This window comes from Saccostrea cucullata, unplaced genomic scaffold, assembly GCF_032062105.1.
Source record: "Saccostrea cucullata isolate Sc308-1 unplaced genomic scaffold, CSIRO_AGI_Scuc_v1 ctg9130, whole genome shotgun sequence".
Taxonomy (NCBI): Eukaryota; Metazoa; Mollusca; class Bivalvia; order Ostreida; family Ostreidae; genus Saccostrea; species Saccostrea cuccullata.
Window position 1 is genome coordinate 1 of NW_026926179.1, and position 26,806 is coordinate 26,806.

The following is a 26,806-nucleotide window of genomic DNA, read 5'->3' on the forward strand; positions in this document are numbered from 1 at the left end:
TGACAATGACGGTAACGCTAAACAGAATTATCTGATTAGCGGGTTATTCGTCATGCCATCTCTTAAATCGATATCTCACTACCATCAAAACCACCTTTCATACAGTAGACTATCATGATCTTTACATTCACACGAAAAATGAAGGAAACAATTCCGCATTTGTTGTTTACGGTCAACTTACTGTAACAGTTGTGTTCCTCTCACAATCATGTGATTGTACTTTTATATTTGTCTTTGTATTTAAATGCTAACTTTTATACTCATGTATGATTCTATATTTGTTGTAATGCAGCACCCAAATGAAACTAGTTTATGCTAATTGTGTTGAAATCAATCTGAGGTCTTACAAATACAAAGTCAGGTAGGATAAGGCTGTCAGTAAAATATCAAACAGATCAAGCTATAATTAATTCTCTAAGCTACCTAGATATGACGTCATAATAGAATATGACTTCAGGTCACTGCATACTTGAGCTGATATGAAGGGGGAAGCGTCAAATCTTTTACCATTCTTTCACATAGCATAAAGAATTTTTGGCTTGTTATTTAATTGAGGTGTTGTGACTTTTTTTAAAGCTCAAATGTCCTGTTATACTGTTGTACATTTAAATTTTAATATCTCTATTCCTTTCGCTTGTCCGATGTGCACATATTCAAACAAAAGCCAAAATTTTACTGTTAAATGTTACTCTTATGCGTCCGTAGTTAGAGTTAGAATTTATTAATCATGTTTATATTTGACTGGCACAACTGATTAACAGATATAAATTAGAGATATATTCTCGGTATATATCTACAAAAGTAGTTATTGAATGTATCGTAAAATATTTTCTTTAGAAATAAAAACCAGCCTGGTCTCCATCACTGTATATGAACCAGAGGACGCGATGAAGTCATATATGTCAAGAAACTTTTCCCAATAGTTTTGTTACACACTTCGCTTGTGCAGATGATTTTTTGCAACATTTTAGAATGCCATACTCACGTGACATCCCTAAAATGCTTTATCATAATACCTGATTATATTTTAACACGTTAACTGCAAATTGAACAAGAATTACAAATTGAAATTGAAATCTAGCTCTGAATAAAATGATTGTATATTTTAATGCAGTTAAAGCCTTTAGACAGTTTTATTATAACTGCGTATAATTTTAGCAAATAGATAGTAGAATCGATATAAGTTTCCAAGCACTTTTGACAAAGTACGAATAGCGTTGAACAAAATTATTAATAAATGAGCTTGTCGAATAGAAATCGACCTTACTGGTCCTGTACCAGTAGCCGTCTAAAAATGGAGGTTTTTCTTTCATTGCTTCACTATTTGACACAATTTGGAGATAAAACTTGGCATATATAAAGCTTTACTCTTGCTCTATCAGAATATATAATTTTTTTGCTAGTCCTACTCATGAAACTTTGTTTTCATACCGTTTAAGAGGGATAGGGTAGGACGCCATTTTCCCGTATGCACTGTACCAGTTACCGTCTACGTCATTTCTAATGATATCTAGCTACAAACGCTATTTTGGGGGTAACACGAATCACCGGAATGCCCCGTAATCACCGAAATGCCCTTACAAATCACCGAAATGCCCAACAAAATCACCGAAATGCCCACACATATGTTTTTACATGATGTTTTTCATAAAAATTAACTCTTATTTTAATCATTAAAGCATTACTGACGGTAAAATTAATTTTTTTCAGTTTTTGTGCTCGCGTACTTCAAAGGGCGATAACTCGTATTTGAGGATAATTTTCTAGGAAGCGAGATCTACGTAGCCCAATAGATATATATAAAATAATAATGATATTTCTCAGAGAAAAATGATGCCAAGTGATTGACAATTTGTTACCCGTCACTGTTATTGTTTCATGACCTTTAATTAATAATGTAATGTTAAAATATGGTTTGTATAGGTTCCTAGTCTTAATGTTTATAGTCAAGTGCACATGCTATTATTACAGATACTTATATCATACGAACACTGTTTTTTAACTAGCTGAAGTTTTGTGGAATGTGGATTTATTTAAGTTTTTTTATTAAATGTTTTTGCCCTTTTCTTTTTTTTCTTCTTTCTTCCTTTTTAATTGACTTTTTGTGAACCAGGTTGGGGACCATGATATATACGCCTGCCGACACCTGTCTGGGGAAATACATGTAGGTATGGCGGTAATCTCTAAATACCCGTCATTATTTATGGAGTAAATTTATCTTTTATTAAATATATCTAATTAAGAACTATAAAGTTTATGTTTTACCTAACAAAATGAGAGATAGAGAAGATAACGGTAGACCAACTCCTGTGATAATTTACGATCGATATGAAAGATTTCAAAAGACAAATGCAATCACAAAAGGAAAAAAAAGTTTTTTTTTACTCTGTATTTCGTTAAGCAATGAAAATGTTTCATTTTTTAAATAAATATTTATTTTAATTTGTTACTTGCAATTGATTAGATACATTGTCAGTCGGGTCAATTACGGATCGTTTCTCTTGTATATTAGCGAATACTAGTATTTCGGAAGTAGCAAGTGCTTGATAAATCATGTAATGTGTGTATTAAACTCATTCAACAACTTAAAAAAAATTAAAGTAAATTGTCAACTTTTACTATATCATTTTCAATTGATATAGTAAACTGTTCAATAGCAAAAGATACCCTTTCCTGTGTTTGTATAGCGCACGCGCGTAATTTTGGTCACTGGTTGTCATGTACCTGATGATGTAACATGACATAAGACTACTACACACCTGTCACTAGATCAATTATTTAATCACTGTGTATACACAGTAAACATAATTATTATTTCAGATATCCACTGAATTGTTTCAAACCAAATGAACATTGAACACGATAAAACCAAATTAATTTTGTCTTCGTTCTTTTTTTTTTTATCTTTTATAGTAAAATATGAAACTTCCAAAAAAAGTTTGTTATCTTATATATATACCAAAAATACAAAATGATATAAATTCATAATTTTTATAGATTTTATTAAATTTCTTTCAATATTGCAGTTCTTTTCTGTGCTGAAATGAAAAAAAAGTGTATAATGATTTATTTTCCTCAGAAATAGTGTGAACATAATATAATGTCATTAATTTACGAATTAGATCAGCAAAACTTTAATTCATACATATAATATTTATAATATACTATCAACCATTTCCTTCGATCCTTGTAAATTAAACAATGTACAAGTGACATATATAAGTCCCTGATTATATCAATCATATAATCTTAATGTTCAGTGAATAAAAAATAAATTTTGATTAAAGTCATATATGGCATATATTTTGGATTATGTACTATAAACGTAAAATCTTTCTATTTGATTATAAATGTTACTTTCCAGTAAAATTACACATGTGTCCTCCTTTTTTAGAAATCAAGAAAATACGTCAATAATATTACAAACAAAAATTTTATAAAAGAATAGATTATTGTTAGGAATATATTTAAACGAAAAATAGGGAAAAATAAAATAAATAAAACTATTTTGGCACGTGTCTTTAATCAGTGAGAGTTATCTTTCTTTGATACTTACATGCACTATTATCTTCCAATAAAAATACTTACGCTAAAATTATGAAATTTTTACTTGGTATCTAGGCTTTAGAACAGTTAATTTCATCAATATATTATTTTTTTGTTTATTTTTAACAATATAAGGGGCTTTTCGGTGGCATTTCGGTGATTTCTTGGGGCATTCCGGTGATTACAGGGCATTCCGTTGATTCGTAGTACCGCTATTTTGGTATAAATTTAAATGTAAACAGAACTTGAGAGACAAAAAAACACACACATACACACACAAAATCCAGGAAATAATTTTGTTCTGTGCAAACTGCATAGGTAGACAATTGCAATCATTCCAGTATCAGCTCTCCCATAATTGAGAAAAAATATGGAAATTGTCTTTTCGCATCATGTTTGAAGAAATACAATAAAATATACAAACGCGTTACTGATGGCATCTGAGTTCACGATAACGCGTTTATAGGGGTACTTTGAGATAAAAAATAGAACAAAACCTAAGTTTCAAAGTTGTGACGTCACTCCCCCACATCATAAACAAGAAGATTATTCGGACGAAACACTGTTTTTGTAAAGTATACTACTATAATAATATCTCTGATGTATGGTAAGTTAATCATGTTTACCTTTCTGTCTGCAGCAGACGATCTTTAAGAAAAATCTCGAAAAATCGCGTTTTAAACACGCGAAATGACGTAATAGACGGTAACTGGTACTAGACGGCTACTGGTACTGAACCAGTATGGCAAAATTTATCGAATTTGAGATTTTTGTGTTTTTTAATGGTCCATGTAAAACTATTACAAAAAATGAAAACGGAATCAAAATATCTTCAATTATAACAAAGTTATTACATTTTGAAATTGGTATGTTTGCAAAATTAACTCAGAGCATATCGTGTTTTTTTCACGATTCAATTGTGACGTCATGATTTATTCTCAGGTTGTTTGGTAGGGCACCTGTCAACGCGTAGCAATGCAAGCGGTCATTATGCCTAAGTTAAAAGAATTGCTTAATAAATGACAAAAACAGATGATCATTATGTACATTCCCAAAAACTGTGTTTATTGTATTTTAAATTCTTTAAAAAGCAAGTACTCAACACCCCCCCCAAGATCTTTAATTTCTACTTTTCTGTCTTTTGTACCGACAGCTTTGTCTCTATGAATAACTGAACTTCCAATAAACAAAATATAGATCTACATTATGCTGCCTTTACGTTTGATAAAGCCTGTATACTCAAAGCATGCAAGTTACACACTATGTTTGTTTTTACGTAATCACCATGTAAAGGAAAAGGGAAGCAATGAGATCGTAAAAAAAAATATACAGGGATTCGAATTCGATCTCAGAAATACCTAGTTTCTTACAGAGAATACATGAACCATGCAGCCAATAAAACCAAAACTTAAATCATGCTATAATAATTATTCTTAAGGTAAATTTAAAAAAATTACATCCATCTGTATATACATAATGATTAGGTAAAATCAAACATGGTGTGATAGTAGCACTGTGTCTAAAAGTAAGCTCATTTTATTAGGATCCCCCCCCCTAAAACCGTCTCTACTGCAGCTACATTCACCTTCAAATAGCTACTTCTTATATATACATCCTCTTTCCTCCACATATTCTCGCTTGGTTGTAATTGGACGGATAGCTCGACAAAAAATTAGCCATTAGGTCTTTACACTATCCCCCCTCCTAGTAAAAACCCAATCGTCTTTTCATCAAATGTATATTATCCATAATATAGAAAAATAAATAAGTAAATATACATGTACAAATTATTGATTGATTGAATTTTGCTCAACGCCGAGTCGGCAAGATTTCAGCAATTATTGGCGGGAAATTTTTTATCTGTTGCATGCAAAATACATGTAGTTGGTAACCTTAATATAGGGAACTATTTAACGTTCCATCCGACGGACTATAATTTCAAAAATATGTTAACCGTTAAGAAAGATTTTTGTCTGTGTTCGTCAACAAAATATCTCATAATGTACAAAATTTTACTTTAAACATCAATTTTATGTAAATAATCTAAAATTTATTGTAAAATAAAATAATAATCATGCGTCGTTCGTACATTTTTAATTAACTTCGTACGTGAGAGACCCCACCTAATTTAAGAAAAATAAGATTTAGAGTTACATATAGCGGAAAGTCACGGGAAACATAATTGTATACACATTGGCTGAAATTCTCGACTCAATAAGTATGAATGCATCATTTTTGGAAGATGATTTTTCATTTTTTGTTCTTTATAGCATAAAGTTTATCATCACTACTTACATGTATCACCGGGTGATAAGTAAAGACTAGATCACTCGTGGATTTCCGACGATGATAGTTTATTTGTAACGCAACATTCTAATGAATTTGAAAAAGAGATTTTATATAACGTTTACTAAATATTTTTATCAACAGAAAAAAATGAAGGAATACCATTATGAATTTCAGAAATACAAAATTATAATTTCTTTGTTACACGGAGTATTAGAAATGAATTGAGGGAAAGAAAAGGAAAAACACAAGCTATGTTGAATTACGATATAAAACCATGTGCCAGAACATTTTCTTTCTTTTACAAGTCGATTAACTGCAAACGAAATAAATGTTAAAAAGAGAATTGATTATGTACAGACTCTATTGAGAATGTCTTAATAAATATTTTATTAGAAAATGCAGTTAAACCAATTAAAAAAAGAATAAATGAATTAGATAGTCGGATTCAGCTTGGGTGCGTAGGATTCTAAAATAAATTATATCATATTTAGCCAGCGATGAAGCTTTATATACATGTATGCTGACTTAAGAAGCCACCCCCCCCCCAACAAAAAAAAATCATTAACTCTCCTTTAGAGAAAAATAATATGCATGAAGGCAGGCAGCGTATGCATCTACAACATTCTGCTATCCCGTTCCTAACCCAGTCCAACACAACACTTATAAAATTATAGACATTTCAATTATTTGTTTTATGATTTTGTAAATAAAAAAAATCAAATAAAAAAATTGAGATTTATAATTAGTTATTTTTTGAGGGTATCCATCCTCTCTTTAAAAAAAAGAGAATTGTAGAAGAATTTTATAATGTAGAAAACGTTTTGATGTTAAAATTGAGAGTCTTAGTACAAAACGGAACCATATTCCGTTCTTCACGAACAGGTGAAATACTGCTCAAGATGATTTTTGCAGAAAAGTTTGGTATTAACGGAGTTCAAACTACTTAACATTATGCTGGATATTTAAAACACCTTTCACAAAACTATTGTTTTTTTATCATCCGACTTTAGAGTATTTTTTTTTTGGTTTACAACTCTTTGAAATATTAATGACGTAGAAGGATATGTTTTACAAACCGGGCCCAGCTTCTTATATTTTCGCCAGCCAAGTTAAAGAAATTTAAAAATCATTGATAATCCATCGTCAGTATTTTTTATAAACTTGCAAAATAAGGAGTGAAATATGTAAGGAAATTAACTTAAAATCTGGTAATGGAAGAGAGACAAAAGTTTAGATAGAGAGAGAATAAACATCTTTTTTAAGGAAATGATTCCCCGTGTTGAGCCTCTTTTGCGTCAAAGGGAAGCAACTTGCACAATTTATCGTATGCAGTCACTTCGGACATTTACCTGTTTCCGTTTGAGAATTACATATGAAGAAATTGCCTTAAACAATACAAGTATTACTTGTTTCTTGGTATCTCTTAATATTGTAGTTAGGAAAGTGCGTTTTAAAAGTTGTTGAATCGTGGCCTTTGGATACTTTGTACTGAATCGATATGCATAGCTGTTTGTTTTGTTTTGGTTGGTTGATTATTTCTGTGATAAATAATTAAAATACACGTAAGTCATTCAAAGACATGAAACATTAAGTAATATATCTAATATAATATTGCGAATTTAATCGTGAATGAATGAATACATGTGCACACGATGATAGTAAATGAAGTTCACACACTAGGCTATTACTGCCTCAGTACATATGCGATTTTCTGTACCAGATTACGTCTCCTCAGGCTAAAATTTAAACTCTAAACTAAAATAAAAGATATATTCTGTACTTCCTCAGTAATGCACCATGCCATTTTTTCTTCGCTATATGTCTACCAACTTATTATTTATCTGGTGTTAGATATGGCCTTACGTCTTCTGCTATTTGAAAAAAAATAAGTGCAGATCGGACTCGGGATTCCTCTGGCTTTTGTTTACATTGATCACAATAAAAAAATAAGGCTCTACGATGGGGAATACATTTAAAATTTGTTTATTTTATTAGTACATGTTTAAAATGATCCAATTTTTAAAGAAAAAAATCTTTGAACTGCAGTTAACGATGTCTAAAACATTCCTTAACGTGAAAACCACGTAGTAAGTGTAGTAAAAATACCGGGAAATCTTTCTCAACTTTATTCGCTTTTTTCTCATTATGACGTTGCATACGATAAGGTCGATTTCTATCTGACGAGGCTCAAATAGAGGATTTTTAAGTTTGTAATGTTCTTTGTGAAGCATGTATCTTTAATCTTAAAAAAATCGCCTATATTATCATTTGTTACCATAATTTTACTGCATGCCTTTCATCACAAGACACACACTTTTAAATAAATCTGCTTACCAGTATACACATGTCGTGCATTTTTTTTAATGGACGCATGTTCCGTCTTTGGTAACTAATATGACATTTTGATTGAATATATATATTACAGACTGATTTATAAATAGTCAATATCATTCAAAGTATATTTACATGAAATATTTTATAAGTATTTATAAGTATTGTCAAGGAATGATGCGGGTTTGTTAAGGCAGCACACGGATCAGAATTCAGCGAATTAACACTTTTTTATAATATGTAACACTAATAAATCGGAATTTAACCCCTGTGTTAAATACAGAAACCCAGAAACGACAAACTTCCGTTTATATTATGCCTCTGCATATTTTGATTCATTTCTACAACCCCATATTAATCTTGGATATCGATGTTAAGAAATTGTCATCTCTCAGCCTCCTTCATATAGCTTACTATGACGTCATGTCATATAGGCAAGTAGAATACTTGGTTGTAACCTTAACATACCTGCGGAGTTACAAAAAGACACATTTACTTTTGGGGTTTTCCTTAAAAGTCCTATCGTTTGCATCATTGCTTTACATGTACCAGAAGCTCTACATATACCTATTTTGTAAATTGAGTTTTTCACTGGTTATGTTTTGTTTTATAAATAATCAATTTTATGAAGTTTTCTGTTGAATACTTTAAAAAGAATTTATCATATTTCAATTTATTGCATTTTGTTTTATTACATTTTACATTGTAATCAACGCAAAAATAGAATAATGACAAATGCAACAACAAAAAGTATGTAATTTAATTGTGCATTAAATACCCACATAAAATGTAATAACGCAAAATGTTTAAACATGAAAATGTGTTTATTATATGTGTGACACGTGGAGATAATACAATTTGCATTGATCTCAACGCAAAATATAATAACGCAAATTTAATAATGTTTATAAAGGACAGATGATGCGAACAAACGTTTGTAAAAAAAAATTGAAAACTACAACTTGAGCCATGTTTGAAAGAGTATAGAGTAAAATGAATGGGTTTAACTGGGTAGGTTTTAATTTTTTATTCAAATTTTCACACAAGTTTGGAGTGAAAAAAAAATGCAAACATTTGTATTGTAAAATAAGAATGGTAAAAGAGATGCAGAACTTTGAACATCTTAGAAGGTTTACATCTTCTTTATATTCTAGAAATCTATTATTTGCATCATCGTCAATAAAATTAGGCCAAAAAATATATACAAATTCAGGCATTCATTTTTTGTGTGTATCATCTGTTCTTAAAGACAACTGCTTTAAAATACTAATGACATTAAAAAATAGAAATTTCCACCTTGAAGAATGTTATAATATTTTCCAATTGCAAAATTTCCTTAATTCAACATGGTTTTTACTTACACTCCCTCGGTGTAGTAAATGGTTACATTAACAATAGGCGCAGTGATTTCTAGATAACAAAAGAAAAGAAATATTTATTAGAAATCAATATGTAGGAAACTATGAATATCTTTTCATAATAAATTTTACTCATGTTCAACCAAGCCCCCATTCTTAACAGTAGTGAAGGAAAAACTTCAAGAGTAGAATGCAACTATATTTATGAGAAGTGGGTAAATCGGATTCGGATGTTAATGGATTCCGAGAATTTTAGAGGAAATTTGAAATCACCAGATTTTACCAAAATTAAAAAATTCGACTTTTTCATGGATATAAAGAACGACTCAATAAAATAAATAAAATAATAAATAAATAATAATAAATAAAAAAAATTTTAAAAATGTTAAATTTACATACATTGTCATTGGTCATTTGTAAATGATTTATAAATTTAAATGATATTAAATTCCTCATTATAAAACTCATTTATTACTGTTCGTTATCTCCTTCTTTTCATTCATATTAACAAACAATCTGATTTTACACACAAGTATCCTAGATTTAACATCAAATAGATGCTTGTGAATAAATATACCACAAAGTCTGACACACCTGTTTCATATTTATATATTTTACTTGGAAAAGACGTTGATGATAATCTAACAGCCAAGCTCTATGATAAACGTAATGACTTTATTTTTACAATCCTCAACTTTCGACATATACCTCGATCGTCTGTATGCATACGGGGTTAATATATATCAGTTGAGTCGATACTCAAGAGCATACTCTGTGTATTCCGCAGGGGTTGTAAGGAAGCATACAGAATATTCTACCTTGATAAGTCAGTGAAGCATTATGACGTCATAGTGGGCGAGATGACATCAATTTTAGAACACATGTTTTCGTAATATTGGTAATTAGAGATGTAATTTAAATCGATAATAAATTGAAAAGTGTAAAGATAAACAAAAATAAGAAATTTTCATTTTTTTTGGTATATCTGTCAATTTCATTAAAATCTAACAATGATGACGTCATATGTGTACATCGAGTAACATCGACTTAACAGGAAATTATCATGTCGTGTAAAGAGAATTTGGTTAATACGGTATGTACAAAGATACGTAAAATGGAGTTTAAAGGCACATATCGGGAATATTATGTGAAATTCATTTGGAGTTCAGTTAAATAAACAGGTATGCTAATTATTTTCATCAATTATATTCTCGATGGAAGACAGTCAGCTATATCCGTATCCTAGTCAACCTTTCCTTCGTCATTCGTGACAAAAATAATGCCTAGAACAACAATAAGCTTAATATTTCAAAACGTAAGATTTGTTCAGATGAAGAGTTCGCCTTCTAAAATGCTTGGAGAGTGCTGCTAGAATCCCGAGTTAAGCATGGTTTTACGAAAATACTTGGTTTATATGTGTGTAACAGGAAAGGAAAAAATGCATGGCTGGACCGGGAATCGAACCCGGGACCCAATATCTCCAGTCAGGTGTTCTACCAACTGAGCTATCAAAGCCAATTTCCACGGCCCAAGCCATTTCATGTGTAAAATACAAAACCGTAGAGTAAGGTTTCGTGCAAATGTGTGTTATAATTATTTTACTGACAGGACAGTTAGATTCTAGCAGCACTTTTTAGGCAAAATAGATGTTTTTTGGGCTATATTATTTACTCAAATACGTTATTAAACTCCGGGGTATTGTTGTTCTGTTAGATTTTTAATTAAGGAACATTTCTCTATTGATAGAAGTCACGTGATGTCGTGGTAATGGCCAATGTCATAGCGTTAGACCCTCTTTTATCTTTAGGCACTAGTTATTTAAAGTGTACGTTTATCAGTGGTTTTGGTAAATTATCTAACTTAATTTTCATTAAAAAGTCTAAATAATCCGAAAAATGATTTATATGCTTCCTTATCATTCCCCCGTACAATTTCTTAAACGACTTAAATTATTAACAAACAAGTTGATGAAACAAACATTTCATCATTTTGTACGCTTTATAGTTGACACAATGACTTTTTAGCAATTTATCTTTGAATCACTGCTGACTGATGTATCTATTGATTGTATATTGTAAATTGATTTTCCGATATTTCTCGATCAAACAAAAAGAGTACTTGGCAAGTGTGACCGTTCGTCATAGTATGTTGACTACTTTATGGCTTCTGATACCACCTCTTATGTTTTGGAGGTCCGTAATGCTCCTCTTCCAATTTGTAATGTTTTATGTACTTTGTGCTTGAATAATTGAATTTTAGCATATACCGATAATTGATCTAACATATCTTTAAAACTGTTCTTTACAAAGATCTGTTAAGATTTAAGTACATATTTTATTTATAAAACCCTTCAAAGAAAGCTCTGACTTTAAAGCAAAATAATCTTAAACTTAAGTGAAAAGCCCATACCTCTTTTATCTTTGAAATGAATTTGCGTTATTAAGACCCTCAATTTCGTTTGGCTTCCAAATTTTATAGTTGTGCCTGAAAAAATGTACATCTAATTAGCAATGCAAATTTCACATTTTGTTAACCATTGCTATTTTCAATTTAATTTTGCTATTTGTATACATTAAGTCGTCAATGAATATTGAATAAAAAAATAAAAACAATTTGATTTCTGACACTAATTGTTCGATCCAATCACTGTGGAAATAATGTGCTGTACATTTATTCAATGATTCACTCCGCCGTTTCATTTAACTGCGAACAAAACATCTGAAACACCATTTCATCTACTAATCCATTCTTTAAATACCTGCTTTCAGAAATATGAATATAAATGATGGCTTGGTAAATGAAATGCAGCATTGAGTAACTCAACAACAGTTTTTTTTAATTCCAAATTGCTCTTTAAGATCTACAGATATATATCCCTTCTAATGTACGTTCAGCGAGTTTAAGCTTTGAAGCAAGAATTTGTTTAATATATTTTTCTATGATTGTATGGGAAAATATTAGCATCTATTTGTGTATTCAAAATAGATGCCTTTATTTTACGAGAAAAGTATATTTAAGGGACCTATAAACTTGTTTATAGGTCCCAAGTATTTGTTATTTGAACGTTGGCTTTAAAGGGTCGGGTTTGGTTGACAATTCTAGTGTAGTATATAAAAGGTCGGGTTTGATCTTCACATTCCTTTCTCCAGAACCTTTCGAAGGTAAAGACGCGTAACAATTGCTTGCAATTAAATACATGAAATTTTGTTTTGTAACTTTAAAGTTTGTATGATTTTTCATTTATGCATTGTTCTTAACCATTTTAACGCTGTTATTACTATCGATGTGCATTAATTATGACGGATGAGATTGGATTCAAACACTTTACAAAGCAGACGACGCGCACGCGGTTATACTAAAAATCGTTTAATTATTTACAATGATGTAATGTTGGTTATTAACATTATTAAATCTCTTTTTGTTTCATACTGCTTCGAAACCCGGCAAAAGCAAACTAGAATAGGCCCTATGCATGTGAACAACAATAAGGAAACCCGGTCGGAGCTTCTCGTGGACATGGACCCAAAGACAAGACTAAAAGTCAAACAAAGGCATTGAAAATTATCTTCAAATCGTTTGGAAAACCAAACATTGAAATAAGTATAATCACAGATTAACAGTCCAGTATATCAGGTACATAAATCACCTCTGTATTTCATTAATAAGTTGAGTGTGTATACATGTATACTTGAATTGTCTTTTCCACTGTAGATTGACACCAAATTATAAGCAATGTCTGCCAGCATAGCTTTTTGTTGCTTCTATAACTATTTGTTTACGAAATGTTAACTTTCAAGATTAGAAGGGGAAAAATGACTTTGGAAAAGAATTTTAAAAGAGAAAGGGGGGGGGGGAGGGCTAACTGGAAACAAAAACTAAGTAACAGAAATCAAAAATGAATCAGAAACAAAATGAAATTAAATATAACAACCAGTAAATCTTACAAATTAGGTTGCAATAAAATAATCTCCCAAAATATCTGCAGATCTACATTCAAATCATAAAATGTTTCATTGATATCTCTCAAAATATAAGGACTTGCAGTTGTCTGAAAGTTGTTTAAAACTACGATCAAAATAACCCAATAGATTGTTTTAATATGCTCTTTTAATATTAGGTGCAGATAATGCAGCAGCTTAATTTTTCAACATAAGAAGAATGTTTCAGACCCATTGCACATTTTCATTAAAAAATTTCATTTGTGAGATTATATTCAATTTTTCTTTTATAGATATTCAGGTATGTAATGTAAACAGTTGCAACGTTTTGTTTGATTGTAGGAAGAGAACTTGGTGAGTCTTTTAAATCCAAGGAATATTAGGCATTACGTAAATCATGGCTAAGAACTATTTGGCTTAAGGCATTATCTAAAATATGGCTCAGAACAATTAGGCATTATGACAACCTGGCTGAAAACTACTAGGCATTACTTGGCCTTATGCGGCTCAAACTATTGGGCATTACATGCAACATTGCTCAGAACAATTAGGTATTAACTACAATATATCTGAAAACTACTAGGAATAACTAACAACATGGCTCAACCTGGCTCGGAACTATTGGGCATTACTTATAACATGGCTCAGAGCAATTAGGCATTAATTACAATATGGTTGAAAACTACTAGGCATTACGTACAACATGGCTCAACCTGGGTCAGAACTATTATTAGGCATTACTTACAACATGGCTCAGAATTATTAGGCATTACTTACAGCATGAGTCAGAACTGTTAGGCATTTCAACATGGCTCAAAACTACTAGGCATTAATGCCAACATTTTTCAGGCTGACATAGTATATATCTCAAGTTTGTGATGAATGTAAATAAAAAGGAGAATGAAGTACATATCTTTTTCCAGAGTAGTTTTGTGATAGTTAATTAAATGTACCCAATTTTACTAGAGTTTAGTTCTTTGTATTCATGAAATATTACTATCGAATGTTGTGAAAGCCCCTGATATTTATAAGGCAAGGGATAAGACCAATTGCATATCATAAATTTTATAGATTTACACTGAACTTGGGCATCCTACTCATTATAGTTGACTTCAAGAAGAAAAGAGATCTAAATTTGGGGTCGGGAGAATGATCCTCTGGAAAATGCCTTTCTCAAGTCTGTATTTGTTTGGGCTTTCTGATCATTGGTTCATGTTAGTTATTCAATTGGAAACGAAATGGTCATTGAAATATAGTAAGACAAAGGTAAAAATGAGAAAGGGGGGGGGGCATCTTCATTGTTAAACAGCATAATGTATCAATTCATATTAATTCTTGAATAAAAAGGAAAATACAAAATACTTATATATAATCATAAACCATCCATTGCCTAAGACTGGACTTACTGGGATAGTTTTGTTTTGATCCAATAAAGTGGAAATGAAAGGTTGGAAATTGCAATATGTAATCCAAGAAATGTCAAGAATGTTTTGTAATCATTTATAAATGAATATATTTTGTTTTTAATAATTAAAGCAAAAAAGAAATAGTCAAATCTCATAATCTTAAAATTTTGAGATTAGGAAAAGCTTTCAGTAGAGATATTGGATATTTGAGATGTGGGTAGATATGACCTTCCAGATCAGTTCAGGTTACTTGAAATAACAGTGTTGGAAATACCAAGTTAAATTACAATTACTTCTAGAATCCAAGTTAACTTTTAGGACATGCAACAGAATGTATGTTGCAAATAAACTTATTTAAACTATTTGGTTATATTTAAACACAAGAAGTGACACAATTAGGCAAGTTCCTTAAATCCCTAACAATGTATCAATTAATTTTCAAAAGAGTTCTCACAGAAAGTTTATATGTTTTTTGATTTTTATACAGATTGCTTAATCTTGAATGTGCATTTGACTTCATTTTAAAGATGTTTGGGCTATTCAAGTTCCTTACAGTGTGCTTTTATTTTGTAACTCTGTTCTTATTATGAAGACTTTAAAATTTAGGACTGCGCATTGTCCCTTAGGCTTGCATTTATAACGAATTTCACTTGGTGTATGTTTTTTAATCAAAATACTATTAAGAAGGATCAAGCACATATTGATAGCAGCACATGTAATACGTATATTCAGGCTCATTGCATATAATAAATAAAATAAAATATTTCCATTTGAAGTAATTAATAATCAAACATCTATACCTTTAAGAATTTTAGACTTTGCTTTGTATTTTTGGCTACACAGTGCAAGTATGTGGTCAGATAGAGCTGTAGAGCTCAGATGTTCATACATGTACCACAGGCATTAATAATAATTATTGAAAGAATAGATGTAACAGGGAAGGGACTTAGTCAGTTATACATATTAGACATACTAGACATAAATAAGATTAGTCAAGTACACAAGTATTACAAGCATGGGTAATGAAACTGCAACCAAAAAATCCTAGTTTATAAGGTGCCAAATATCTTCCTGGCAGCTTAACTGGTAAGTATGATATACAAACTGGTATACTAGTTATACATATTAGACATACTAGACATAAATAAGATTAGTCAAGTACACAAGTATTACAAGCATGGGTAATGAAACTGCAACCAAAAAATCCTAGTTTGAAAATGGCATCTATAAGGTGCCAAATATCTTCCTGGCAGCTTAACTGGTAAGTATGAAATACAAATTGGAACGCTAATAAATTTGTTACATGTATCAGGTAATGTATCTTTTGTAGGAATATCATTAAACAAGACTAATGTGCTTCCAAAATGATAGTATTGTCTTTTACAGGCATTTGTAACCATCACTAAATAGTGTTGTACCTTCTTGTAATTGAATATGATTAAGAATTTCAAATTGCTCTCCTTAAATTGGCTAATTAGAGAGTGAATGAGTCGCCTTCGGAGATAAAAAAATTGTTTTTTTTTTTCAAACAGCAGGACATGGCTTTCCTAGCAATTTTTAAATCAGGAATTATGATATAGGTTGTTCTCTTGAGTGAAACTCCCCCCTATTTAATTTTTAAAAAACCCAGATCTTTTGATTAACTAAAACCATTTACATCTAACTTGCCTTGAATAATGGAGAGAGAAAAAATTATGGTGGCAAAGAGCATTACAAGTTGCTCAGAAATTTAGAAGGAATTAATAGACAGGTAAGTTTGTACAAGACAAAGCTTTGTTACAGTCCCTGAAACGTTCTACTTTCCCACCTGAACGGTGAACGAACGGTGAACGAACGCAGAGCGAACGGTGAGTGAACGATGTGTGAACGGTGAACGCAACTTGGTGAACGATGTGTGAACGGTGAACGGTGAGTGAACGCAGAACGCGAACGGAGCGCGAACGCGAGCGCAATGTGAACGGTGAACGAACGGTGAACGCAAGATGAACGATTTATTCGGAATGCCTTCGGTCTTTTCCTTGTATTGAAATTATTATTTTATTCTATAATTCAAATTTCAAAAATAAATATAAATACACAAAAGAGAAATAAATAGATGAATAAATAAATAATAAAAAGAAATTCTAAACATACGTATGTTTAAATCGATATTTTAATAACATGATTTTTATCGCCGTAGAACGTGGATTTGTTTCCGCGTGTAGTTAAAAAATAAATTAATCTTATATAGTAAATAATTATGCTTAATTAAGCTTATTCTTTTAAGTAATGAAATAATGTGGACTTTAGAAGATAAAATTACTACTGAGATAAACAATAGATAAATAAATAAATAAATAAATTCATTAATTAATCAATCAATAAATAAAAACATTTTTTCTGCACATACCTATCTGACAGTGTTTAAATCGGTATTTGTTACCGCTGGTACTTAAAAAATAAATTAATCTAAGTATATAGTTAATAATTATGCTTATTCTTTTCACTAATATATAATGTGGACTTCTGAAGATAAAACTGCTACTTATAGAATGAATTAATTACATTGTACGCGGTTGAAACAACCGTATATGTATTTCCGTGTCAAAGCGATTCTGAGTAAAATAACGGATTTTTTTTAAAATTCACAATTATCTGTTGACATTGACTGTTATCGTACTGCATAAAAATTCTCGTTTTATTTAAATTCTACTGCAAAATATTCTATATTTATGTGCCTTTTTATTCTTTTATGACGATTATTTAAGCTAACTTCTTCATGTATCTGTAGACATTTCCCGGCCGTGATTATACTTGGTCGAGTACCGTCAAGATGTTGGAAAAAGGCATTTAAATTTTTTGTAATACATGTGTAGATTAAATTTTCAAAACTAAATAAGTAATGTGTTGTCATAGTTTTTATTGAACAGAGAAATGTATGAGAGAGAGAGAGAGAGAGTTGAGAGAGAGAGAGAGAGAGAGAGAGAGAGAGAGAGAGAGAGAGAGATAACCCCCTCGATTCTCAGATATATGTTGTATCAAATAAAAATTCTAATTATTTTTCCTAAATATTCCAAGCAATAAAGGTAATAAAGGTAATCTTTTTTTTTTAATTAACAAATCCATTTGACAGTAATCATTGGGTTTTATTTTCCATCATCAAGTTCACATAGTTCACAGGAAGTCCGTGCTATATTTGTAGTAGCGTGCTTGTGCTGTCAATCAAAATAATTCGACACAGTTGAGGTGTGGAAATCGCGTTTCACCGAACATGCCGAAGGCAAGGAGCCACTTAGTATTACAAGAAATTTTAATATTTTTCCCTATCATTTCTAGATCTGATTTTTGTATTTCTGCAGAAAAAAAAATAATTCGAATATATACTTGGAAGGATTAAGTTTTAAACTGAATGGGAAACCTATTCCCTGCCAATTTAAAATACTACTGTCGGCACAAGTTTATACTAAAATACTATTGTTTAATGACTGTTTGGTGTTGGTTTTAAGACTGATTTTCTAGTGTTACAATGAAAATTAAATATTAATTAAATATACTGAAAAAACTCAGTAAGAATTTTTTTTGGGAGAAAAAGGGGGGGGGGGTCTTAATTATACTGAATAGCAAAAAAGATATTTTCAAACATGTTTAGGTACGGAGAAGGAAGGAAAAATAGACTATTTTAAACAGTTGGTCTTTTCTAAAATTTAAAACCACACCATCAACTTAATTAGCTCTAAAGATATTTAATTAACTGAATATTTGCAGTACTGTTCATAATTCCCAAACCTACATGTAGTTTAAATACGTGTTACTGTAGAAATATTTTTTTTATGTTTTCCTGTCCTGTAAAAGACTTGGATTAATTATTATACATCCATTAATAATTTGTCCTCTTTAAAATAACATCAAATTGATGCCGTGCGTGAAGTATTTGTACATTGCCCTTTTTTGAATTTAATATTTTAGCATCGTTCTACATACATGTAGGTACTTATGTATTAATTATTTTCCAGGGAAAATTCATGAAATACGTTACAGCTGAGTAATATTAATCGAAATATAAATATCATAGATAATTTTTGCAACGAAATAATTACTCTTTAAACACGATATCTAAGTTATTTAATTAAAAAAAACATGTAAATCCTTACCATCAAAAAGATAAGTCCTTTCACTTCGGAGTTCCGAATGACAATGAAGACTGAACGATAAGTGAACGGTGAACGCAAAGTAAACGGAACGAAGAGCGATCGGTGAACGTTTTGTGAACGGTGAACGCGAGCGCACGGTGAACGATGAACGCAATTTTGTGAACGAAGAGCGAACGGTGAACGCACGCTGAACGAACGGTGAGCGAACGGAAAAATGGGAAAGTAGAACGTTTCAGGGACTGTAGGTATTGATGAATTAGGTGAGAAACATCACATTTGGTAAGATTTGATTGCCTAATGTGTTGTAAAATCTTTTCTAAATTAAGGGAAATTCAAAATACTTTAGTCTAAGTCTGCTGAAGGATTTGCACATCTAGGAATCAAGGTGTGTGCAAGGGTCAAGCTGGGAAGGGGGATCTTGGCAGTATTGGTCGTGGTCCAGTTGACTTGCTTTGCTTCCCCCCAATGTGTGGGGTGACTGCAAGCTGTGCCAACTTGCAGCCATGTGGCGTCTGTGCACACCAAGTCAACTGATAACTGAATGTTTGTGTGAAATTTGTAATAAACTGTCATCTTGTTGAAATGCTAATGCTAATGTAAACTAAGCTAATAAGCTTACTCTTGGTGACAGTAATATATACTTTAGAACTGTACTACATCGTACAGGTTTGAAATATGAAAAATGTTGATATTTAAAGTTTGAGATGTTTGATCTATGAAGTTTGAGATATTAATGATATATGATATACAATATTTGATAGAATAAGTTGATATGTTTGATATTTGGAATTTGAGATATGACTTATTGATTGATTGAATGATTGATTGATTGATTGATTTGAACAGTATGTCTGCTGACCCTCCGCAGTTAACCCGGGACGGTTGGAAAAAAGAAACACACATTGTTGATGTTTGAATTTGGTGGGTACGCCCAATTGAAATGGTTTCCCACAATTTTGTATTGTTCCACTGCCAATACTCGCCACAATAAATAAATATAAATTCTATATTCAGCTTTGTGTCAATTTTCTCTGTATAAATAATAGCATCTATTTGTGTATACAAAATAGATGCCTTTATTTTACGAGAAAAGTATATCAAAGGGACCTATAAACTTGTTTATAGGTCCCAAGTATTTGTTATTTGAACGTTGGCTTTTAAGGGTCGGGTTTGGTTGACACATAAAGTGTAGTATATAAAAGGTCGGGTTTGATCTTCACATTCCTTTCTCCTGAACCTTTCGAAGGTAAAGACGCATAACAATTGCTTGCAATAAAATACATGAAATTTTGTTTTGTTAATTTAAAAACCCGCCCTCCCGACACCTTATTTTTAGAATGTTTCATTTTCTCTAAGTAAAGAATGAAATTCTGCTGCTTGGTTGTTTGCTTTAGTTTGCAGCGAAACAGCTTTGATCTGCTTGCCGAGATGAATACCTTATACCCATAGAAAAAAATATCCTGGTGCTGTCTAAGGAGAAGTTAAAGTGAAGAATCTACCACATGACCCACATCAAGTCCATTGCCAGCCTCAAGGATTGTGCTTAACATGAGCTTAAGTGTCTCTGTGCAATGATTACCGTAGTGTTGCAAAATTGTGAAACTTTCTATCGTTTATAAAATCAAATCTGTAGCATATAGTTGGTCATAGGATTGATATTGTCAACTGAAAGAAACCACCGTGGCACTTTTTCAAGGAGAAGTCATTAGTGTGAAGCGTCTGCGCACACAAAGTCAACTGATAACTGAATGTTTGTGTGAAACTTGTAATAAACTGTCACCTTGTTGAAATGCTAATGCTAGTGTAAACTACGCTAATAAGCTTACTCTTGGTGACAGTAATATATACTTTAGAACTGCACTACATCGCACAGGTTTGAAATATGAAAAACGTTGATATTTAAAGTTTGAGATGTTTGATCTATGAAGTTTGAGATATTAATGATATATGATATAAAAGATTTGATATCTTTTCTCTGAGTTGCGGACCTTTTTTTTGTTATTTCCCGATCATGAGAGCACAAAGCAGGCGTGACAGATCGGCATTTCATGCTCACTACTCCATGTCAACTGATCCAACCTCTGGTGTTTTCAAGTTCTCTTTATGCTCAGCTCCTATTATATAGGATTAAACGTTCATTTTGAAAAAAAAAAAATAATGTTTAAACTCTTGACTTTTTTCTCATTAACTAAATAAAAGTGCAAATGTTAAGTTTTTGAGTAAAATGTCAAGTATTCAACATCGATAAATGTCTCACAAACAAAGTTAAATCTTTTTTTAATTCTAATTACATTTTTTTTTCAAAAATGATTTCGCATTGAAGCCTTAATACAACCCATTGTTATTTCTGTACAGTGTATGAAAAAATATACCGCAAAATGGAAATATAAGGTAATCGAGATGAGTGTCGATAAAGTTAAACTTAAATTCAATAATATAAACTTATAAAAAGTCTCGAATATTATATAAGTCGAACACATTTCTTCAATACAAGTGAAATTAAGAAGTATTGTCCGTGAACTTGTTGAAAATTAAAAGAACGGGGGGACGACGCTTCATGCGATAATGGCATACAGCTGACAGCCTTTATTTGCTCTTGTTTGTTTAAAGATAGGAAATAATATAAGAAGTATAAATACGAATTGAATGCCAATAAGGCAAATGTCTGTGGTATGTTAATTTCTTAAATATTTAAATGTTAAATGCTGACTGACGTTTTTCAGTCCAAATGTAGTCCATTATTTATGAACTGAATTGAGGAGGGATTTTTACCCGTTAGTTTACGATCATGACAGTGAGAGTGAGCAAACGGCAGATGTGACGGTCAGCAGGGGATGCTCACTTCTCTATGGCACCTGATCCCACCTCTGATGGTTTGGAGGTCCGTGTTTGCTCTGCTCTTGTTTTGTATTGTTTTATGGACTTTGAGATTAAATACTGTTCGTTATCTCCATATCCTTCTTTCTATCACAACGCTACCGAGAACTGATCGAGTTGATTTGTTTCCTCTATTAGGAACGTCGAAATTCTAATATCAAACAAAAATCTTACACTGACATAAATATAATATCTACGTCTGTTGCCCTCTATGTCGGCAGCTTTGTTTCATGTCATTTATTGTTTTTGTTCATATAATTAAGCCATAACAGATTGGAAGTAACAGTTTGTTCCTTTTTGTCTCGCCTGCGACGAATGTCGCGAAGCGAGACATAGCGACCATAGATTCCGTCGTCGTCGTCGTCGTCGTCGGCGTCCAACTTTTGGTTAACCCAAATGTCAAAGTTTTATAAACTGCAATAACTTTCTCAAATTTTATTCAGTCTTCTTGAAATTTGGACACAATATTCAGTATGGATAAAAATTTATATCCCAAGTATGATTTTGAAAAAAAAAATTCAAATTTTTCCGTATTTTTTCCTTAAGTTGGACTTAGTTTTTTCATGATAATTTATGGTGAAGACCTATATTCCAGCAACTATAAGTTATAGGGATATGATAATTAGTCAGTGGATACATCATGGGTAACCACAAACGTCAGTACCAGAATTAGGTCATCTTGACCTACATTTTTCTGCATGAGTGACTTTGGTTAAATTTTTGGTGGAGGTCCATATCTCAGCATCTATAACTTATAATGGCATGATGATTTGTCATTGTACAGGTTATAAGTAACCAACAACATCAGTACCAGAATTAGGTCATTTTGACCTACATTTTTCTGCATGAATGACTTTGGTTAAATTGATAATGGAGGTTCATATTTCAGCAACTATAACTTATAGTGGCATGATAGTTAGTCAGTGGATACATCATGGGTAACCACAAACGCCTGTACCAGAATTAGGTCATCTTGACCTACATTTTTCCGCATGAGTGACTTTGCATAAATTTATGGTGGAGGTCCATATCTCAGCAACTATAACTTATAGTGGCATGATAATTTGTCAGTGGATACATCATGGGTAACCACAAACGCCTGTACCAGAATTAGGTCATCTTGACCTACATTTTTCCGCATGAGTGACTTTGCATAAATTTATGGTGGAGGTCCATATCTCAGCAACTATAACTTATAGTGGCATGATAATTTGTCAGTCTACACATCATGGGTAACCAACAATATCAGTACCATAATTAGGTAATCTTCACCTACATTTTCTGCATGAATGACTTGATACATATACAGTGGATTTGATTTCAAAATGCAAGTTCAAATTATTGCGACTCATAACACGTTGCAATATTCGCAATAATAAAAACATCACAATAATTTGTGAATTTACAGGGTATATGTATATATATATAAATGCCAATATAATCGCCAAGGGATTAGATATTAAGTCAGCTGTTCCATTTCTTTATTATTGTATTTTTGAGTTATTCCTTCTGAAATGTCAATAAATGCTTCAGTTTATCAGACAATCATTTCTTACTAACCACAGCGACAGCAGGCGAGACACAGGGTTGCGGGCAACCCTTACGTACTTTTTTTAAAATAATAAACGCTAGGTGAAGAAAGAAGTTCTGAATGAAGAATTCATCAAGATGTAATTTTTTTCTTAGATTCGCTCTCTTCCAATCAAAACACAGGGAATCAATAAATAAAATAGATTTTGCATTGTTTTATGGAATTTTAATCTTCCAAAAGAATGTTCGGGATATCCATAATCGTCATATGTTTCACCAACGCAGAGCTGTCATTTAAGATTTATTGTAATTGTAGATCTAAATGTTTTTGTGTCTCTATATTTTTTAAAAATCCTCGAAACAAAGATCTCATTCCTTCTAAAGAATATTATCCTGACATTACACTATTTGTATGTAAAATAAAAGCCACCTTGATCACACTTTACTCACTGAGATGATGTCAACAACTAGTTTGACACGCAATTTCCCTGTGCAGCATTGTTAAGGCTTGAAAAAGGGGGTGGGGCCTAATTTATACTGGAAAAGTTTACTGAGACGTCACACAAAAATATGACTTTTATGTATTTTTCATATAATACCTAAAAATGAAATAACTTGCAACTTTTAACTGTATTAGCATAATAAACAACAATGTAACTTATCAATGCATTAAAAAGTTGCTAGTTAAATCCCATGTAGCTGGTTATAAACAAAGCACTGATCACGATGAACTTGTAAACATGACATCATATTGGTGACAGCAGCACTTTTCAGAAACTACAAAGTATGTAGAAAAAAATTAATAGCTTGAATTTTTAATTTCAACTAGGGTATGCCCTTGTGATATTGAAATTTGTTAATAACCTACATTCAGTACGCAGCACAGTTAAGGTTACAGTAAGGAGGCGGAGCCTAATTTGTACGAGAAATGTTTACTTTGACGTCACGCATAATATAAGGTCTTCAAAATACCACAAAATGAAATTATTTGCTATTTCAGACAGCTGGATAGCTGTATACTTATTCATACAAACTTGCTATTACATGCAGTTTTGTCGTTTGTTAAATCCACACAACAGTATATAAACGATGCATCGATCGCAATGCACTTGTCAATGTGACGTCATCTCACAAAAATGACGCAGTTTTTACACAATCAGAGGCTGATCAAGTCACATTTTTTACAATGACAAATGCCTTTTATTCTCAAATAAAAATATTATTTGCGGTAAAATAAAAAGCCTTAACTTGGATGCGATGTTTTTTTTAGTATTTTATTCATTAACTGTACGTGCATTTATCAGACAAGCGATACTGCCGTGTGTTTGTATGCAGATTCATTGAAAAAGAAATGGAAGGGCCGTAATGAATCGATTTATTGCAAGGTCATACCCTCAATGTATCTTGTCAAAATTTTACACATAAACTCAAGAAGCATAAAAAATATTTGAAAAGTGCTGCTGAACCTCTTGAAATCTTGCAAATGAATTAATTATAGCTATATTCAATGTAGTTGACCAGCAAAATATTCAACCTGCCGTCCAACAAATTAAATTTTACCAATTAAAAAATATATAGGTTCGCAGCACTTTTCATAATTTACATATAGTGTTGAAAAGGATGATAAACTTAGATTTTAGCTTGGTTATGCCTTTGCAATATTGAAATTAGTAGATGACCTCTAAACTGCAAGTATGATTGCCAAAGTCATTTGACGTCGACATCAAATGACAAGTCTAAATAAAAAATCTAAATGTCCCCAACATGTAGATTTTAACCACATTGCATTTTCTGATATCAGTGAATTCCTAAAAAGATTCGAATATCCTAATAAAGTATGTATTTTTTATCTTAAAAAATCGCCGATATTTCCATTTGTAACCTTAACTGTGCTGCGTACACGAACTATGCATTCATCACGTGACTGTCCATCGATAGGACTAAACTTCGTACAGTACAGTGTGGGTTATCTTATGCTATTTCTATAAGTATTAAGGTGATGTTGGCCATGCTTTTTTTCCTTCTTAAATCTGTTGTTATCCAATCCTACGCTAAAGGTCATAATTTTAACAGTTGAGAAAAGATTGTACATGTCTTTACCCTATATTTGTCTTATTTTGAATATTTTGTATTTTTATGTTGACAAAAAAAACCCTTCATTTAACCCTCTATTGCCTTGAAATTCGTCCAATGGTTCATGAAAACAAGTTTACAAAAAGAAAAAAAGACAGCGATAGATGGGCGGATTAACAGGCAGACGGACTGACGGACGTGGGTGGAATGTTCAGAAAAGCTCAATTAAGCTTTCAGTGCAGGTGAGCTGAACACCTGAAGTCTTTTCCCGTCTTCGCAAAAGCTATCTGGGTAAATGGGTTGATTTAAGTATGTGTGTGTTTGTGTCTGGGTGGGGATATTAGTCTGACTTTTAATGCTTCATAACAGTTTTGTGCATGGATTCGCGTTTTTGATCAGGAGTTCCAGGTTTCTAGGGGGAGTACAGAGTCCCTACAACTTTGTTTTTAAATATTCATTTAAATACTAGGCAAATTCAGGCGAAAAGGCAGTTTATTTTATATAATTACAATTAGAAATTGGTAAATGGGAAAAGCGTTTTTTTTAATGGGGTATTTATTATTTTAATATGAATACATTAAGACTTGCAATCGACAATGTAATAGTCGAATATCGATATTTTAACTAATTTGTTTTATGTCCATTGCTAACAACATATAGACAAAAATTTAAAGACACACTTTAAAGTGCCATCTATAAATCCTGTGCAATTTCACCTGCTCCATTCGTGGTCTTTGAATGCTTTGATAGAACGTGATTAAGATATAAATATAAAATTCAGCAAAAAAAAATAACCAAGGTGTACTCATGTTTGCCACAGATCTGAAGGCGCGAAAAAAATATTGCTCAGTAAATTGCACATTTTTTGCATTACGGGATCTGAAGCGTTATGATCAAAGACAAATATATAAACCATAACGCTAACACATCTGCAGCTTTACTCATGTGAGAACGCTAAGCCAAAAACCAATTTATCGTTCCTGTCATAAAATGTATTGTTGCAAATTATTTGCAGGATGAGGGGAGGTAAAGGAATCAAAACTCAATAAAGTGATACATTCTTATATAGCAATAATATTGTTTTTAATGGAAACATGATAAGTTCTGCAAAGACTATTGCTACCTTTAGGAAATTCATATCGTCCAACGTTCTTTCTTTTTCTGAATCATAACCGTTGAGATTCCAGCATTCCCAGTGCATGTTTTGCCCTGATCCCGAGCACATGTCCTGAAACGGGTTTGATAATAAAACTTATGTAACATAATAAATGTAAAATTATAAGCAGAAAATAAATTACAACAGTGATGATAGTTTAAGTATATAAGGA

At 31.7% G+C, this 26,806-nt stretch overlaps 1 long non-coding RNA gene across 1 annotated transcript; it reads right to left on the reverse strand.

Moving 5' to 3' along the window:
* Positions 1-9,527: 9,527 nt before the first annotated feature.
* LOC134271005 (uncharacterized) lies at positions 9,528-26,701 on the reverse strand. The gene is made up of 3 exons (XR_009992930.1): positions 26,602-26,701; positions 11,934-12,008; positions 9,528-9,576 (listed from the first exon to the last, which is right to left on the reverse strand). It is a non-coding gene; the product is annotated as an uncharacterized LOC134271005 (long non-coding RNA).
* Between the last annotated feature and the right edge of the window lie 105 nt (positions 26,702-26,806).